Raw genomic sequence first — 19,690 nt, forward strand, 5'->3', positions numbered from 1 at the left:
AAGAAAACTCTAGTTAGGATTAAGCAAGGATTAATTTGTGGAGTTTTCTATTTTTCTAATCTCTATGACAGGTTTGAGGTTTTACTATTGTTTTCATGGCTTCTCAAAGTATACGATTCCTCTTCCATTTACATTTCTTTTTACTTTTTTAAAAAAATTATTTTATTGCTGTTCAAGTACAATTGACTGCATTTACCCCCCACCAATCAACCCCACCCCAACCATACCCACCTCCCTTCCCTGCTTTCATACCCCCTTGCTTTTGTACATGTATCCTTTACAGTTGTTCCTGAAACCCTCCACCCCTATGTCCCCACTACCAATACCACCTCTCCTCTGGTGATGGTCAGTTTCTTCTTAATTTCAATGTCTCTGGTTATATTTTGCTTGCATATTTGTTTTGTTGATTAGGTTCCACTTAAAGGTGAGATCATATGGTATTTGCCCCTCACTGACTGGCTTATTTCAATTAGTATAATGTTCTCCAGTTCCATTCATGCTGTCTGTTGCAAGTTTTTTCATTACTTCTTCAATTTCATCAGGTGTTATTGGTCTGTTCAGGCTTTCTGCTTCTTTTTCATTCAGTTTTGGAAGATTATATTTTTCTAGAAATGTGTCCATTTCAACTAGGTTTTCAAATTTCTTGGCATACAGTTCTTCATAGTAATTTCTTACAATCCTTTGTATTTCTGTGGTATCAGTTGTAATCTCTCCTCTTTCATTTCTAATTGTGTTTATTTGGATCCTCTTTTTTTTTTTCTTGCTGAGCCTACTTAAAAGCTTGTCAATTTTGTTTATCTTTTCAAAGAACCAGCTCCTGGATTCATTGATCCTTAGAATTGTGCTTTTAGTCTCTATGTCATTTAACTCTGCTCTGATCTTGGTTATTTCCCTCCTTGTACATGCTCTGGGTTGTCTTTGTTGTTCCTCAAGTTCTTCTAGGTGTAGGGTTAGGTTGGTTATTTGAGATGTTTCTATCTTTTTAAGGTAGGCCTGTATTGCTATGAACTGCCCTCTCAGGACCACCTTTGCTGTGTCCCATAGGTTTGGGATTGTTGTGAATTCTTTTTCATTTATTTCCAGAAAGTTTTTGATTTCTTCCCTAATCTCATTCTTCACCCATTCATTGTTTAATAGCATGCTATTCAATCTCCATGAGTTTTAGTGTTTTGGGATTTTTTCCTTGAGATTTGTTTCTAGTTTCAGTCCCTTATGGTCAGAGAAAATGCTGGATATGATTTCAATTTTCTTGAACTTGTTGAGGCTTGCTTTGTGTCCTATCATATGATCTATCTTTGAAAATATTCCATGTGCATTTGAAAAGAATGTGTGCATTGCTTCTTTGGGATCAAAAGCTCTCTCTCTATATATATCAGTTAAATCCATTTCATCCAGGGCATTGTTCAATGCCACAATATCCTTGCTGATATTTTGTTTGGAAGATCTGTCCATCTTTAACAGTGGGGTGTTAAAATCCCCTACTATAATTGTGTTGCTGTCAATATGTTTCTTGAAGTCCTCCAAGATTTTCTTTATGTATTTGGGTGCTCTTATGTTGGGAGCATATATATTTACAATGTTTATGTCTTCTTGGTGGATTCTTCCTTTCAGTATTATGAAGTGACCTTCTGGGTCTCTCTTTATGACTACTTTATTGAAGTCTATTTTGTCTGATATGAGTATTGCTCCCCCTGCTTTTTTTTCCCTGTCCATTTGCTTGGAAAATTTGTTTCTAGTCCTTCACTTTCCAGCCCTTCACTCAGTCTGTGTAGATCTTCTGTTCTGAGGTGGGTCTCTTGTAGGCAGCATGTGTGGGGGTCATGTTTTCTTATCCATTCAGCTATTCTATGTCTTTTGATTGGAGCATTTAATCCATTTACATTTAAGGTTATTATCAATAGGTAGTTATTCATTGCCATTTTTTCCTACCTGTGTTCTTCTCTCTTTTTCTTTTCCTTCCTTTCCTTAAAGCAGTCCCTTTAGCATCCCTTGCAGAGCTGGTTTGGTGAAAGTGTATTCTTTTAGACTTCTTTTGTCTGGGAAACTGCTTATTTGGTCTTCTATCTTGATTGAGAGCCATGCTGGGTAAACTAGTCTTGGTTGTAGGCCTCTGGTTCTCATTACTTGGAATATTTTTTGCCATTCTCTCTGGCTTGGGGCGTTTCCACTGAGAAGTCAGTTTCTAACCTTATCCGGGCTCCCTTGCATGTTACTTCCTGTTTCTGCCTTGATGCCTTTAAGATTCTTTCTTTGTCTTGGACTTTTGCCATTTTAATTATGATGTGTCTTGCAGTGGGCCTCTTTGGGTTGACCTCTGATTTAAAATATATATTCCATCACATTCTGTCGCAAAATCCTATTGGCATTATTTTCAGAAAAATATCTAGAACACAGAACATCTTCATCACCCCAAATGCTACAAATTTATTTCAACCCACAGTTATCTCTATCTTGGAATAGATTCCTAATGGCATCCTTGTCTTCCCTTTGCCATTCTTCTGTGCTTTGTCTATACAACTGTCAGTGTGGACTGGTAAAACTGAGTCTATACCACTCACCTGCACAACCTTTAAAGGCTTCCCAAATCACTCAACATTACAGTGTTAGTATAGGTAGCTAGATATTAATAAATGAAGGGAGCAAAAGAAATCAAATATTAAGAAACATAAACTAAAAAGCCAAATCTGATAATAAGCCTGCTTGCTTCATACTCCCCAGGGAACCATGAGTCTGTTCCCTGCAAATTACCCTGGGAGGTATAAAACAATACAGGGGAAATACTTCCACTGGTTGCATGCCTGGTAAAAGCCAAGATGACACAGTGAGCGAAGGTTCTATTTTAAGTACATGTGCTGTAGAAACTAAGGTGGTGACCATAAAGGTTTGTCTGCCCAGCTGGGGAAAAGGATCAGATTGGTAAAGGGACACAGAACCCCAAAAGATCTAGGAAATGATTTGATTAGGGGGAGGATCCAACCCTAACCCACAAAGGATTGGGAAATTGATTGACTAGTTTGAAGAACCACTTAGTCCTTCCAAACTAGAGATAATATAACCCAAGCTTAACAAAGAGCACACTCTCTCTCTCTTTCTCTCCCCCAGTAATATGAGTTTGCCCCATTTGCTCATGCATTTTCTCTCCTTAGCATCCATGCAGACCTAAGAGACACCTGGGGCTCCAGTAGCCTCAGGGACTCCAAGTGTAGGCCTGGGCATAGCACCAGCTGAAGTACAGCTGGGAACAGAAGAAGCTAGCCAGATAAGGACAGACATGGACCAAGCTTCAGCACAAGATTTTTGATGAAGACAAGGTTGAACTTCGTTCATGGCAGGACAGATGGAGATGAGACATTGGAAACCTGATGGCAGCCTTCTATTTCCACACCAATATATCACTGCTAGGCCTCATTTTCTCATGTGGGTCCCTGAAAATGCTTTTCTCAAAACACTGTAAGAACCCCATTTCCACTGGTAACAAAAGCAAAAATCCTTAACAGGTCCTAGCCCTGCGTGATATCTCTTTGTCATTACATTTCTGACTATGTTACCAACCTTCTCCAATGCACTGACCTGCATAAAATACTCATATTTTTAAAAAATGTTATAGGATTAGTGAAAATGTATGTGAAATTCTTAGAACAGTGTCTAACATTGTAAATACTCAATAAAACTTAGCTATTATCATTGGATATAACCATAGAGTTGGGTCAGATGAGTTCTCATAGCACAGAGTAGTTATAGAACTATCTAGCCACTATACATAACCCTCAACCAATAGATGAATCATTACATCCCTGAAATCAAATTAAATGTGTCATCTCATATGTCACTGGCCAGCTGACTTTTCATGGACAATGCAAAGACTTATTAAGTCTTAACTGGCAGGAATATAACTGGTTTAGAATTTTAGAAGGTACATAATTAAGAATCTACCCATTTATAACTAAGTAGTTCTTCAATGGCTATAGTCTGTGCCAAAAGTGTTTACTAACTCAGTCTGTACACAGCAGGCTATTGTCACCAGACTTATTTCTATCACTTTGTGACACCAGTCCCCCATTGAGCATGATGATTAAATCTACGGCCTTTCATTTGGTGAAAAAGGAAAGGCAATCATAAGAGCTGCAACTGTGTCCCCGACAAAATGTCTCTTGCTTTAAAAAATAAGTACACTGCCTTTGCTTCTATATTTATCTATCATCAGGGGACCATTATGGGTGACAACATTCTGTTCCAAAAGCAGTATCTGTGAACAATCACTTGCTTCTTCTCTCCATGGACTGATGTACCAGCAGAAGCTCTTAAAATTTGGTATATGGCAGGATTCACAGATTGCTCCTTATTACTATTTTAAAAATACTTTCTCTACCCCCTACAAAAATGAGGGTAAATGTGAGTACTGTCTTGAACTGGGCTGCAGTTCATTCAGTTCATTAGCAGCCTGCTGATGGGAAGAGTTTCCTTTATCTTCCTGAACCACTTACCAAAAAAGGGAATCTGTGGGTGGTTACAGCAGGTTGCAGCAACCACGGTTTTATTTATTTATTTATTTTATTTTTTAAATTTTTATTGTTATTCAATTATAGTTGTATGTCTTTTCTCCCCATCCCTCCACCCCACCCCAGGTGAACCCACCTCTCTCCCCCACCTCCACCCTCCCCCTTGGTTTTGTCCATGTGTCCTTTATAGTAGTTCCTGTAATCTCCTCTTCCCACTGTCCCCGCCCCCACCCCCACCCCCCCGCCCTGGCTATTGTTAGATTGTTCTTAACTTCAACGTCTCTGGTTATATTTTGTTTGCTTTTTTCTTCTATTGATTATGTTCCAGTTAAAGGTGAGATCATATGGTATTTGTCGCTCACCTCCTGGCTTATTTCACTTAGCATAATGCTGCTGGGATTATACCCTAAGAACACTGAAACACCAATCCAAAAGAACCTGTGCACCCCAATGTTCATAGCAGCACAATTTACAATAGCCAAGTACTGGAAGCAACCGAAGTGCCCATCAGCAAATGAGTGGATCCAAAAACTATGGTATATTTACACAATGGAATTCTACGCAGCAGAGAGAAAGAAGGAGCTTATACCCTTTGCAACAGCATGGATGCAACCACGGTTTTAAGGGAGAGGAAATCCTTGATGCTGGGCTCTCCTGCCAGCTTCTCAGTAAAGTTACTGATTTAACAGGAATAAAATGTAGAACAGCTACAAGCCATGTGTTAGTTCTGGACACAGAAAGCACAAATGCTCATTCTTCTCCCTTTGATTTTATTCTACCTTGGTTTTTCTCTCAGTCAATCCTTGACCAAGCCCAGGTAAATCTGTAATCCTACACCCTCTCCATCCCCCTTTCGATGCTACTTCATTTCCTTTTGGAGTGACACAGTAAATGCCTTCAGGTGAATCCCTAAAGGCTCACAGTATTGTAGTTATTGGAGATAAAATGTCAATGTTTGCCTAGTGTGGGGATGTGATTTGTGAAGAAATTGTGTCTGCTTTCACTAAAGCCAAAGTTCTCACAATTCAGCAATCAATAAGTAGAAACCAGAAGAAACATTTCATCCCAAATGAAATCATTAAAAGGTCCTTGCTAAATAAAACACACATTAATTAAATTTACATGGAAGAAGCAAGAGGTAAAAATTGACAAAGCACAATAGACCCAAATTTTTCTCTCTTCAAAATAACCTCTCTAGAACATCTCTGGGAATCCTGAAGACTCTGAGCCATCATCCTGTACACATCACAACTCAAATAAATACAAAAGACTGGATATATTGCTATTTTAAATAGGTTGTAGAGGAGCATGTTTAATGAATCTAAAGGAATTTTTATGAAATTTATTCCTTTAGTTGTTTTCTACAGTGGAGTATTTTGAACTCAGATTTAAAACAGGCTCAAAAGGCTAGGGTGTATAGGAAGACCTGGGTTTTATAATTTTGTAGAATCATCTTGTCAGGAATCTGGATGGAACCAGAAATGAAGGAGAAACTAAATGTATCTCTATGTCTTTTATAAAAATAATGACATAAAGTCTCTCTATGTGGAATAAAAAATAAAATAAAACTATGAATTACATATGCACATAGAAATAAGAAAACAATTTCAGTATAAAATAATATAAGATTTGATTCATTTAAGTTTTTTTTTTACTCTTAGAAATACCACTAGTTACCACCCTTATTAAAATAACCTAACAGTTAACCTCTAAACATTTCTTAGATTGTTGATCATACATTAAATATTAGATCACATTATTACAATTTCAAGATAAATTAATAACTAGTTTGCATTATTGTGTTAATTTTTAAAGTTTTCTTCAAATTTTTGGTGAGTTATTTTCAATGGAAAAGATTAAAACATGCAATTTAAATGGAGAATAAAATCCATCTTAATGTTAGCAAATACCAATGATTTATAGAAATTACATACTATCAATGAATCAAAATTGTGTTCATCTGAAAAATATAAATGTAGTATAAACTAAATTAGAAAAAAGCATAAATAATGGAAAACCCCATATTTTTGCTAACTGACATTGGAATTGTCACACATGCAAGAAAATATACACATGTGCACACACAGCAACCTCATTCCAGATTCAATTTTCCTTATTCCTCCCAGATGACTGCTAGGGAATACAGAAGTAAAGCCATGCTCTGTATTCACTGAAATCAAGATTTTCCACTCATGGTTATCTGAATACTTAAGAACCCATGCTTAGAACCAGTTATTTAATTACTTGTGCATGATCATTTATTTAAAAGAGGAAATGCTGGATTCATATGTGCATTCACTTAGTCATTTATTTCACAATCACTGCTATTTATTCTCAGCCAAGCATTTGCTCCATGTGAGAATCTACAAATACCAGCATTCATGTATTCAGGAAAAAGAGAGGCCAACAAAATAAAGAAATAATTATAGTAGAGTAGGGTATATGCAAAAATAAAGGTGGAACACAGGTTTATCTATAACGTGGAGAAAATGATTACAATTATAGGTGAAGTTTGATTTACTCTAGAATACAAGGCATTAGTGGATGTCCTAGGTAAAGAGAATGACACATGCAAGAACCTGAACTAGAATAGTATCTATGGAAATAGAAATAGCAGAATGTACATAGACAGAAGGAGAGACATGTTGTTACTAGCTGTCCAGGGATAATTGTGATACCACCATCAGAAGATCATGAGAATATTAAGTGAGATACATATATCAAATGCTTAGCACAATACCTGGCACTAACACATGGTAAGCATTAAATGTTAATACTATTACTCACTCAATCTTCAATCTAATATTAGAAGTAATGCATAATAACAAAAGTTTAATCATACAGATTTTTGTATATATCTGTATATACAGATATATAAGCTTAATTCAATCAGCAGTTAAACTTCTAGTATTCCTAGGTACTACTCAGGCAAAGATAACAGAAGAAATAGAGAATATAACCTCTGCCTGCAAAAGCCCTACTTATATATAAACCACTGTCTTCACTCTATTAAGACATTTCCTCCCATTTCTTTTTGTTCTGTTCTATCATTTTGCTCCCAAGCAGCCCAGGCCCTTGACCTGAGGGTACACATCTTCACTCAGATCTGTGCTGCCTTTGGGTTATTTTCTTGTCTGATCCAGGATTTGGGGATAATCTGCCAAACTTGTCCACTTCCTAATTTCAATTTTCAATTATCCCCTCAAACCTTAATTTGTCATGTCAACAGTTTTATACTATTTTGATGAAGATACAAATCTGCATTTCCTCCAACAGTTGTGGAGAATAAAAAGGTTTTGAAAAACTTTCTTTTTGTTTTATCTTCATATCAATTCATTAAAATTCTGAAAATCTTACTGCTCATAGTTTTGATCATCTTCTTTTTCTTAGATAAGTCCCTTTAACATTTCATATAATAAGGGCTTGGTGATGATGAACTCCTTTAACTTGACCTTATCTGGGAAGCACTTTGTCTGCCCTTCCATTCTAAATAATAGCTTTGCTGGATAGAGTAACCTTGGATCTAGGTCCTTGTCTTTTATGACTTTGAATACTTCTTTCCTGGGGAGAGGGAGGAGAGAGAATGGGGGAAAAGGTTCAGAGAATAAGAATAATAAATGGCACATACAAAATAGACAGGGGGATGTTAAGAATAGTATAGGAAATGGAGAAGCCAAAGAACTTGTATGTACTCCCCATGGACATGAACTAAGGGTGGTGGGGATGCTGGTGGGAGGAGGTTGCTGGGAAGAATGGAATAAAGAGGGAAAAAAATGGGACAACTGTAATAGCATAATCAATAAAATACATTTAAAAATATAAAAATTCTCTTGTCTCCAAAGTCTTGTGAAGAGATGGACAAGTGTATTTTAAAAGGTGGAATGCTAGACTGTGGGGACACACTTCATTGAGCATGCAAAACTCATTTGAAGCTTAGCATCAATCTGAGGTGGATTGGTTTTCTTATCTCTTTTTATGTGAGGGTTTCAACTCTGAATTTCTATCACCAAAAACCTAGCATTTTATGGACCATGAAACTAAGACTCAAGGTCATATTACATTTTGGTGAAAGAGCTTAATGTCTGCAAGTATTTCGGGTGAGAAGTGACATTCTGTATAACAAATAAACAAAAATAGAGACATTGAGGCTCCAGGCTATATACTTCCTGATTTAAAAAAAAAGTATTGAAAGCTGATCATGTATAAAATATTTCTATTATCTCACATATCCAGGGAATGGAAGGGTGTGTGGGCTCGAGGCACTCATATGTAACAAAATTCTAAGATACATTCTTGTTAATAGTTCAGAAGAATGTTTATAATATTATCATGAAACAGATAGCTGCCAGGCTACAAAGGTATCAACAGTGCCCGGGGTGGGGGAAGCATCATAAAGAGTTACAGACAGACTTGACTCTCTATAGTGATATCGAGAAGGACTGAAACCACAAGTGTTTCACCTTTGCAAATGATTTCCTTATTCTTTTGAATACGGAAGCATAGAAAGTCAATGCTTCTACAGGTTGTAGAAACTCAGTGATATCTACTTTGGGTACAGCCATAAATGTAGTTCCTCAGTGTCAATCATCAAAGCATCAGGCCACGTTGACTATGAAGCCAGTGGCAATTAATCCTGATTTCTTCCTTTCCGTGGTGCTAAAGAGGATCCTGGCAGCTTGTGGCATATATTTTTGAAAATTTAAAAAAAGAACAAATTTTAACTAAATTGATTAGATCCACTCTGTTTTCATTTCAACTTCCATTCAGTCATACTATCTCTCAAATCAAGTGGCAATGGAATGGCTCCAGGCATGTTTGGGATTCAGCCAAAAAAATGTTGACTCAAGGATACATTTACTTGGGATTATTTAGGGTATAGTGACTTCCACAGTTTTTAGGGTATAGGAATGGCTTTTAAAAATACCCCTAAAGACCCCTTAGTCATGACAATGTAAGGGCAGAGATGAACTCATAATATTGAATGCATTCTATAGAGCTCAACCCACACATGAGATGTTGAAAAGAAACAAGTTTTGAAGTACACAGAGCTACTTAAACAGATCTGGGAAATTGTAATTACATAATATTCTGAATTTTGTAATACCTGTGGTATGTGCTTGTTTTTTTAAAAAAATGTATTTTGTATTGGCTTACTTTCTAATTCTAAATATATATTCATCTTAACTAATTTTGTACTTGCAATTTTCTTTTTTAAGTATATTTTATTGATTATGCTATCACAGTTGTCCTATTTTTTTCTCCTCTTTATCCCCCATCTCCCTTCACTCCCTCCTTCACCCACCCCTTCCCTTTAGTTCATTTCATGGGTTGTACATAAATGGTCTTTGGCTTCTCCATTTCCTATGCTATTCTTAACCACTCCCCCACCCTAGTCTATTTTGTGCCTACCTGTTATGCTTCTTATTCCCTGTATCTTTTTACCCTATTCTTTCCCTCCTACACCCCAATGATAACCTTCCATGTGATCTCCATTTCTGTGATTCTGCTCTTGTTCTAGTTGTTTACTTAGTTTCTGTTTTTGTTTTTTAGATTCAGTTGTTGATAGTTGTGAGTTTGTTGTCAATTTTACTGTTCATAGTTTTGATCTTCTTTTTCTTGGATAAGTCTTTTTAACATTTCATGTAATAAGACCTTGGTGATGATGAACTCCCTTAACTTGACCTTAGCTGGGAGGCACTTTATCTGCCCTTCCATTCTAAATGATAGCTTTGCTGGACAGAGGAATCTCGGATGTAGGTGCTTGCCTTTCATGACTTTGAATACTTCCTTCCAGCTGCTTCTTGCCTGCAAGGTTTCTTTTGAGAAATCAGCTGATAGTCTCATGGGAACTCCCATGTAGGTAACTGTCCCCTTTCCTCTTGTTTTTAAGATTCTCTCCTAATCTTTAATCTTGGGTAACTTAATTATGATGTGCCTTGGTGTGTGCTTCCTTGGGTCCAATTTCTTTGGGACTCTCTGAGCTTCCTGGATTCCTCAAAGTCTATTTCCTTTGCCAGATTGGGGTAGTTTTCCTTTATTATTTATTCAAGTAAGTTTTCAATTTCTTGCTCTTCCTCTTCTCCTTCTGGCACCCCTATGATTTGGATGTTGGAACATTTAAAGTTGTCCCAGAGGTTCTTAAGCCTCTCCTCATTTTTTTTAATTCCTGTTTCTTCATTCTGTTCTAGTTGAATATTTATTTCTTCCTTTTGGTCCAAATCATTGATTTGAATCCAGTTTATTTATCTTCACTGTTGGTTCCCTGTATATTTTCCTTTATTTCTCTTTGTTTAGCCTTCATTTCTTCCTTAATTTTGTGACCAAACACAATCATTTCTGTGAGCATCCTGATTACCAGTGTTTTGAACTCTACATCTGATAGGTTGGCTATCTCTTCATCACTTAGTTGTTTCTCTGGAGTTTTGATCTGTTCTTTCATTTGGGCCATAATTTTTGTCTTGGCACACCTACTATGTTCTAAGCAGGGAGCCTTAGGAATTTGACAGGGCAGGGCAGCCCTCTTACCTGTGGTGTGGCAGTCTGTGAGGGAGGGGCCAGAGAGGGAACAATGCCACTTGCTTAGCTCTCTCCCCATCTCCATCACTTCCCTCACTTCCCACAAGCATATTGTGTCCTTTCAGGTGCCGATTCCCAGGTGGGTGGGTTTGTGTATTTTCTAGGACCCTGTAGATCTCTCCAAGGGGCTCTCCTGTGAGACTGGGAGCTTCTACCACTGTCCCAACCCCCACAGGTATTTATAGCCAGAGGTTTTAAGTCTTTAGTTTCCTGCACTGAAAACCTGGGTTGCATGGTCTGTGTCACTCCCCAGTTGTTCCTCCTGGCTTATCCACACTCAAATGTGGGACCACCAGTCTCTGCCTTGATGTGCCTTGGCAGGGTGGTCCTCCAGCCACCACCCTGCCATGCATCCTCTCTGCCTCGGTTGCCCTTTTCTGCCCCTCCTACTGATCTAGATGAATGTTTCTTTAACTCCTTGGTTGTCAGACTTCCATGCAGTTTGATTTTCTGGCAGTTCTGGTTGTGTTTTCTTTTTAAATTTGTTGTTATCCTTCTTTTTGTTGTGCAAGGAAGCAAAGTGTTTCTATCTAGGCCTCCATCTTGGCCAGAACTCTCACGATTTTGAATTTGTTTTATTCAAAGGTAGGTCCTTCAAAATTTGAATTTACTTATATATCAAGGTAATAATATGTACCCAAAATTACAATGCAGAATTAAGATGGAAAAACAGGAAAAAATAAATTTGAATATTAAACTCCTATAATTTTATTTATGGGCCATTTAAATAGATAATGGATTAAATCATGGAACAAATTTGCATATTATGCTTGGTCAAAATACAGTAATATAATATTAGAAATTATAAACAACGTTTCCAGGCTATATTACAATATAGAATAAACTGTAAGATCTCGTATAAATGCAAAAAGCAGAATATAAAGTTGTGCTTAAAATCTAGTTTCCATTATTAAAAAATCAAGCAAGAGAGAAAGTCAACAGGGAAATTATGCCTTGTCTAATAACTGGTAGTTAAAATACTAGCAGTAAAAGAAACATTTTAACAAAATAAGCTTTTTCAGAATGTCTGTAAAAAGACTTTAATAATTCACATGAATGCATATTCATAGGAATACATAATTCACTCAGACACAGATTCTGATGTACTTGCAGTGACTATGCTAAAGAATATTTCCATAGATCACTGTATTATTTTCCTACTGCTACTATAACAAATTACTACACATTTTGTGGCTAAAAACAACACAGATATATTACTTTATAATTCTGGAAATCAGAAGTCTAAATGAATTTCACTAGGCTAAAATTAAGAGGTCAGCAGAACTGTATTCCTTCTGGAGGCTCTAGGAGAAATCTATTTCCTTGTCTTTTCAAGTCTCTAGACACCACATGCATTCTTTGGCTCTTTGCACTATTCTTCTATCATCAAAGTCAGCAACATAAAGTTAAGTCCTTTCATATTGAATCACTCTGATTCTGACACCTTTTCTCTTTTTCCACTTGTAAGGAACCTTGTGATTACATCAGGCCCACCAGATAGTCCACTATAATCTCCTGATTAGCAATCTTAATTTCATGGACATTTTTTCTCCCTTTGCCATATAAATCTTACATATTCATAGGTTCCAGGAAATGAATGTCTTTGGTAGCCATTATTTTGCCTCTACCAATCATTAATGAATTGTCTTGTCCTGTGGTGCTGTCTTTTGGTTATAAACCTGAAATGGTGATGAAAGGAAACTTGACTTGGGGTGGTGAACACAATACAATATACACATGATGTATTATTGAATTGTACACCTGAAAACTATATAATTTTATTAATACTCAATAATTGAATTAACCAATAAATTCAATAAACAAGAAAGAAGGAAAGAAGGAAAGGAAGGAAGGAAGGAAAGAAAGAAGGAATGAACAAATGAAGAAAATGAAAGAAATGAAAATATATTCAGATCATCCTTATTATAGTAAGAAAGTTCTACATGTAATCAAAGACTCTCAAGATCAATACCAACCTCAAAGGCAGCTGTAGTCAGTAAAAATTGTTTTGTCTGCTCATAAGGCTCTTATATCTCACCACTGCAGCATTGCCCCAATGTGGCCAAATTTAGTACTCCATCATCCTTCTGTTTGGACAGTGATTGGTTCCAAATTGATCACTGTCCCAAGCTAAGCCAATCAGAACATTTCTTCAGATTTCTTTTCCCTCCCTTGAACTTCCAGGGAAGAGAGAGTCTCTCATCATCTTGCTCAGGGTACAATAAAAATATAACTTTAAATGATGCTAAACTCCATGTTCCTTCTGCATTGAGAAAATCCACTCAGCATTAGGCAAAATTAAGACAAAATAGCTGACAGAAATACAAATGCGTGTGCTGGGGGCAGGCAAGTGTGAACATGAGCGTGTGTGTGTGTGTGTGTGTGTGTGTGATAGAGAAAAAGAGAGAAAGAATGAAAAAGAATGTTATGAGGTTGTCTAAGTGCCTTTATATTTTGTCTTAAAGGTCATCTTACCCCTGTCCTTCTTGGTAATGTGAGCACATAATTCATTTGTTTATTCTGATTGAATTGGGATTCTGCCATTTGCATCCAAATGACTCTTAATTAAAATAGATGCTGTGTAATATTGTTATGTCCTCAGCACTGTAATTAATAACAAAGAAATTAAAAACATAATCAAGAAAGCTAGAGTTGTTTCAAGACATAAAAACTAAGCAACTCTGTATGTCCCAAACGGGGGGTTGCAGTTAAGTGTGAACTGGTAACAGTAATGCTATACCTTTTTGTTGCTGAATATCTTTGACCTATATATAGGAAGTATTAGTCATGGTCTCTTGAACACTCTATGAATTTACATTGAACAAATAATAGCAAATATTCTCATTAAACATCACTTCCCTCAGTGTAGCCAGTTTATAACAGAAATAAAGCCTTTGGATTCCACCAGAAGCTGAAGCAACATCAGAAAGTAAAATAACAGCTACCCAAATTATTCCATTAAAGCACATATTATGAAGGTCCTCCTTGTCATATTATTTTTCCAATGTAATTAATTGTGTTGAAAAATAAATGAATAAATAAATGGATGTATAATGAACAAACAGTGATAAGCCCAGGATGCAGGCCCTGAATCATTCAATGTTAATAACCAACAGTTAGTGCTGCTTCATGACATGTTTGTCTATATTCTCAATGATAGCTTTCTAGCTAAATCTTAGTTTGAAAGCATGGAAGAATTACAAAACACCAGTTATACTTCCTTATTAAAATTTTATATCTTTATAAAATACTAGTTTTGCATAATGAGATGGGTATCCTTAAAATAAGTCCAATGAAACTTGCTTAGCATACAAATTAAATTTCCTTCTGTTCTTATTCCTATAGTCCTGTTCTTTCTAGAATGCCAGGTTGTACTCTTATGAACATTCAATATTTATTAGTCAGAATGGACACCTCTCATGTACTCAGACTTAAGCGTAAAGCATTACGAAAGAAATGTCATTCTATTCTGGGAGGAAAACAGGAATGGAAGTTTTTTTCTCTTAACTTTTGTCTGTTTCCATTTATCCCATTAATAATCTTCAGTGACAAATTCTCATAACTTTGAATAAAGTGGTTTTGGGTTTGGTTCATCTTTCCATTCCAAATTTGAGTCTTGTGAACACATTCTTTTAAAAAGAAGCCTAATCATAAGTTCCATATACAACTTCATATCACAAAGTATCTATGTATTTGATCTCTATTTGAAATAGTTACTAATTTAATTATTAAACAATGCAATGCATAGTTTAAGCACATCTAGTTTAACATATGTTCCCTAATAATATTCTGTCACAATTCTCATAGTGTTTGTTTGGGTCTTATGCAAAAGTATCTAAATCACTGCCACCTTTTGTCAATATTATGTAGTCTTTTTAGAGTTTGGTAAAAAAAATAACAACTATAGACTTTCCCTTCATAAAATATGAACAAAAAGTTACATAGAGTATATTTGTGCCAAATCCCAATTTGTGCCCTGATACCCAACCATAAACCTCAAGGGTCAAATGTATTTCAGGTTAAAAATCCTTAGATATAGAACTCTAAGAATCCCTCATTGTGCAATACATGTTATTCTGGTCAGGGAAACGTATCACCGATTAGTTTTCAGAAAACTATGAAGGTTGAAAGCAGGTCTAAGGCTTCTGAGCAACTGAGGACTATGGAAGGACACTTTTGTAAAAGAGATATGCCCTCAGTATTCATACCCAAATGCTTCATAATAACTGGAGAGCTTCAGTTATTATGCTTCAAATTACTGGAGATCTATTGAAAAATACAGATCATCAGTCCCACCTCAGATATATAAAAACTGGCATGAAACACTTTCCTGAGCACATATCATCCATTCTCATTTCTGTACCTCCTGATTCCACTTTCCTGTTGGAAACTATTGTCCCTCCTTTCCAAGAGCATATCTTCCCCTAAACCTCTGCCCCTGCTTTATTGCTTTCCCACATATTCAACAGAGCATTGGGAAAAGACCACGCAAAACAATAATTTTTCTGCAACTCTTAAGCACTCCCTGAGGCCCTCTTTGCTCTGTGGGAAGTAGGGCAAAAACAAAATTGTCTTCTGTATAGTCCTTTTTGCTACACAACTATGCCCATTAGATGACCCTGCAGAACAGTGATTTTTAATGGAGTATAAGCACTATAGTGAAGATGCACTAGGGAGCTTTTAACATCCCTGATGCCCAGGCCATATCAGAGACAAATTAAATCAGATGGAAACTTGGTATTGGTATTTTAAAGATACTTCTTCAATGAACTCTAAGTTTTAAAGACAAAGTCTACCTGACTTGCATTTGTTCCTGGAAACCTTTATCACCTGAGTCTGAAATCTTTTTTTTTCCTGATTTCCCAGCCATCTTATTTTAATTCTCATTTAGCCTCTTTTCAATATTCAGATCTGTACAAACAGGGCCTCCTCAGAAAAGATCCCTGACCACCTCATCTGGAGCATCCCCTAGCCCTCTGGAGAGTCCACCTTGGCCACTCTAATACACTAATATCTTTATTTCCTTCTCCTAGCAGTAACCAAAATTATTTCTTTTCTTGTTTTACTTTTTCAACCAAAATTCTAGAACCTCTATGAGATCCCTGACACTGGTTTCCTTATTTATTCTTCTATTCTCAGTACTTAGACTGGTTCTAGGAATATAGTAGATTCCTAATAAATATATACTGAATATATAAATGAATGAATGAATAAGTACATGAATATTGGTCATGTTTTCTCTATTAAACTCTATATCTGTAAATTTATCTGTGGCCCTGACCAGTGTGGCTCAGTTGGTGGTGTGTCATCCTGCAGAGAAAGGTCACTGGTTCAATTCCTTGTCAGGGAACATGCCTGGGTTACAGGTTTGTTCCCCAGTCAGGGCACATGTGAGAAGCAACTAATTGATATTTCTCTCTCATGTTGATTTTTCTCTCCCTCTCTTTCTCCCTCCCTTGCCCTCTCTCTAAAAAATAATTTAATAAATCTATTTTAAAATAATTAAATCATCTGTGGTCATCTACTTAAACCCTTTTAATTCTTTACAGTTACATACTAGTTTTTAAGTTAACAAAACAATTTCCTATGTATCATCTCAACTTGCCTCACAACAACATTTTAGAACAGAGCACTTAAAATATGGCTTTTGATAATAAGACTGAGGGTCCATAGAGCTAAAAAATAAAATAACTTTATAATGGCACACTAAAAATAGACGGTGTGAGCACATCTGCTCTGTGAGGATGTCATAGGCTATGTAGCCATTGCTTTAATTCATGTCCACTCAAAGGCAAATGAACTCACAATTGGACAATGGCTAGCTAATTAAGGCTATAAATGCTGAAAAGAAACACAGTATTGGCAGAGTGTATGAGCTTCTCTACCCAACCAGGAAATTGATGCCTGTTGATACTTTTCCCCAGGTATCATACAAGTGAAGGATGGGAGTAATATTTGGGAAGAGGGTTGAACAACATGAACATGTACCAGCCCTGTTACACCCTTGTGTAGGTATAAGACATTGGGCCTCGTAACACATATAAAAACTCATTTACCAATAATTCCTCTAGCTTTCTCTCTTTATGTAGTAGAATCATCCAGAAGAGTGAATCTAGAATTGACATGCATTACATCACTTGGGTTTGGCCACTACTTCTTTTATAATTACAACAAACTACACTCAAGAGTATAAGTTCTGTGATTCCATCTCACCATTGTGACTATAATTCAATAGTAACATTAACCATACCCAAACTTCCAGATAATTAATCAAATGAAGCAAGAGACCTTTCCAGTCTCCATAACACTCCATATAATGCTTGCATTTTTTATACTTCTTAAAAGTTCCTTCAGTTAACTATTGTGCAATACCAGGCCTAAGGAAGAAATCTAGAGAAAGAAATTCTGGCAAAGGATTTAACATCCTTATAAAGGACTTTACATATGACCTCAAATATTTGCTATGTGATCCTTGGGACCATTCAAACCTTAAATGGCTCATGGCTGTATTACGCCAGACCATTTGGTACTATTTACAAGCATCCACATGGCATGGATATTTTAAGCAGCAAATAGGGCAAAATTATTTAGAAACTTAAATAAGAAGCCAAAGAATCATGCTTTTGCTCTTGTAGCCAAATAAAAGACATCACATGAGAAATAAATATTTATGGAGAACAAAAACCCATCCATCTTAATGATTATGTTACAGATGAAAGGATGGCATAATTAAAGAATATGTTATTCTGTATCCAATACAGTCACTTGGAAGAAAGCACAATCAATAAGGGCAGCTTGGCTAGTCCTTATCTCTTCGGCTAGACCTGATTCCCCTGAGTCAGGTCTCTGTATGCCTCATTAACTATGTAAAACCAGGCACACAGTTTATTATGAAAATGAGTTGGAAATGAAAGGCATAAAGCCCAGAAGAGCAAACACAAAATCTAGGGTCCAAATGAGTCAGAACACAGAGTCAAGTTCTATACTGCAGAGAGAAGTGAAGGTGGGAAAATAGCTTAAATAAATTAAGTTCAAAGTCACTATTAAGGTTTTACTGTTATGTTAGCCTGTGACTTGTTGGCTCACCTGCCTAATGGAGCCCAGACTAAGTCTAGAGTTTTTCATTCTGATACTGATAAGCCCCAATCTTGCCTCACTGTGACATGATCTCCCTTTGCCATTTGAAACATGTAGGAATGTGTATCCATTCCCAATACAGTTAATGTGACCCTCATATACTAATCTGAATGCTAAACTGTTGCCATTTTACCACTTTGCTTATATGAGTGACTTTTAACAAAAAAGCCAATTTTGTCTTTGCATATGCTGTCAGTAAATAAGTAAGCATAATCTGAGGTACAAAAAACAGGAAGAAAGGCACATGAGAGGATACTAATGCATTTATTTTGGTTCATGGAAAGATTTGCATATGGGTAACTTTAGTCACATTAAACATGGTATTTTACCAATGACATAATGGTGTGGGCACTAAGCAAGGTTAATCTGACATTTCTATGGCATCATTTTAGCATATTTACAATCTGTACTTCCAATGTGTATTCTTCTTTTTAACAGTTTACCTCATAAAACAATTGTGATAACAAGAGCTCTCAAAGAAGTTGCTTCTTCTGCCTCAAACCTGTCACAATATGGGGAAGGATAATGAGAGATGGGAGACATGACCTTTGTCCCTAGACTGTCTCCCACCACTTTCTTGTTTTTATATATCATCAAGTGAATTTGTTTCCTGTTTCTTGCAGAAGTTTTTCCCTTGTTAACTTAATGTGTCTCCCTACATTGTTCCCTTGATTTGGAATGCACTTTTTTCTAAATCATTAACCGTCTATTGCTATTCACCCCTTCAGACTCAGTTCTAGCTTCACTTACTTCATGAAGTCGTATTTTGCACCCACACTTATTTAGAAAGTATAATCTTCCTCCTTTGATTCTCAAAGCACTCAATTCCATTTCCCAGCATGTTTTTCACACTTATCACAAATCCTTAGCACAGAGGTCAGCAAACTTTCTGTGTAAAGAGTTAGATAGTAAATATTTCAGTCTCTGTGTGCCATATAATCTCCACGTCAACTAGTAAACCCTGGCATTTCAGCAAGAAAGCAGCAATATGTATACAAATGAGCACAGCTGTGTTCTAATAAAAGTTTATTTATTAAAACAAAGTGCAGGCCTCATGGTCCTAGTTTCCTGGACTATGTTATAAAAAACATAACTAATGAAAATATGATGGATGAGTTGACTATATATTATAGTATAATTACATATTGAATAAATTCATTATGCAAATATAATACAATGGCTAGCCCTATCAATTTTTATAACATCTTATATATCTAAGAGGAGAATCATAGAGTTCTGATCAGCTATATGACCCTAAGGCCTTGTCAAAATCATGACATTCTGCCTCATTGATTTTCTATTGATGAGGAAATCTGTAGAGTGTATAGTTCCATGAGATTATGACTAATAACCAGACAAGATTGTCTCCCACTAAATATATCTGGTTTGTTTATTTATATTGAATAAAATCAAGTAAATAATGACTAGAACCCCACATTACACCCTTCACTATGTGTATAGTGCTTTAAAAGAAATAA

The 19,690-nt window shown here is 36.2% G+C and overlaps 1 protein-coding gene across 3 annotated transcripts in view; it reads right to left on the reverse strand.

Annotated features, from left to right (window-relative positions):
- Nucleotides 1-19,690, reverse strand: part of ITGBL1 (integrin subunit beta like 1) — a 269,846-nt gene that overhangs the window by 89,677 nt on the left and 160,479 nt on the right. The window lies entirely within an intron of this gene.

Source organism: Desmodus rotundus, chromosome 13 (genome assembly GCF_022682495.2).
Source record: "Desmodus rotundus isolate HL8 chromosome 13, HLdesRot8A.1, whole genome shotgun sequence".
Taxonomy (NCBI): Eukaryota; Metazoa; Chordata; class Mammalia; order Chiroptera; family Phyllostomidae; genus Desmodus; species Desmodus rotundus.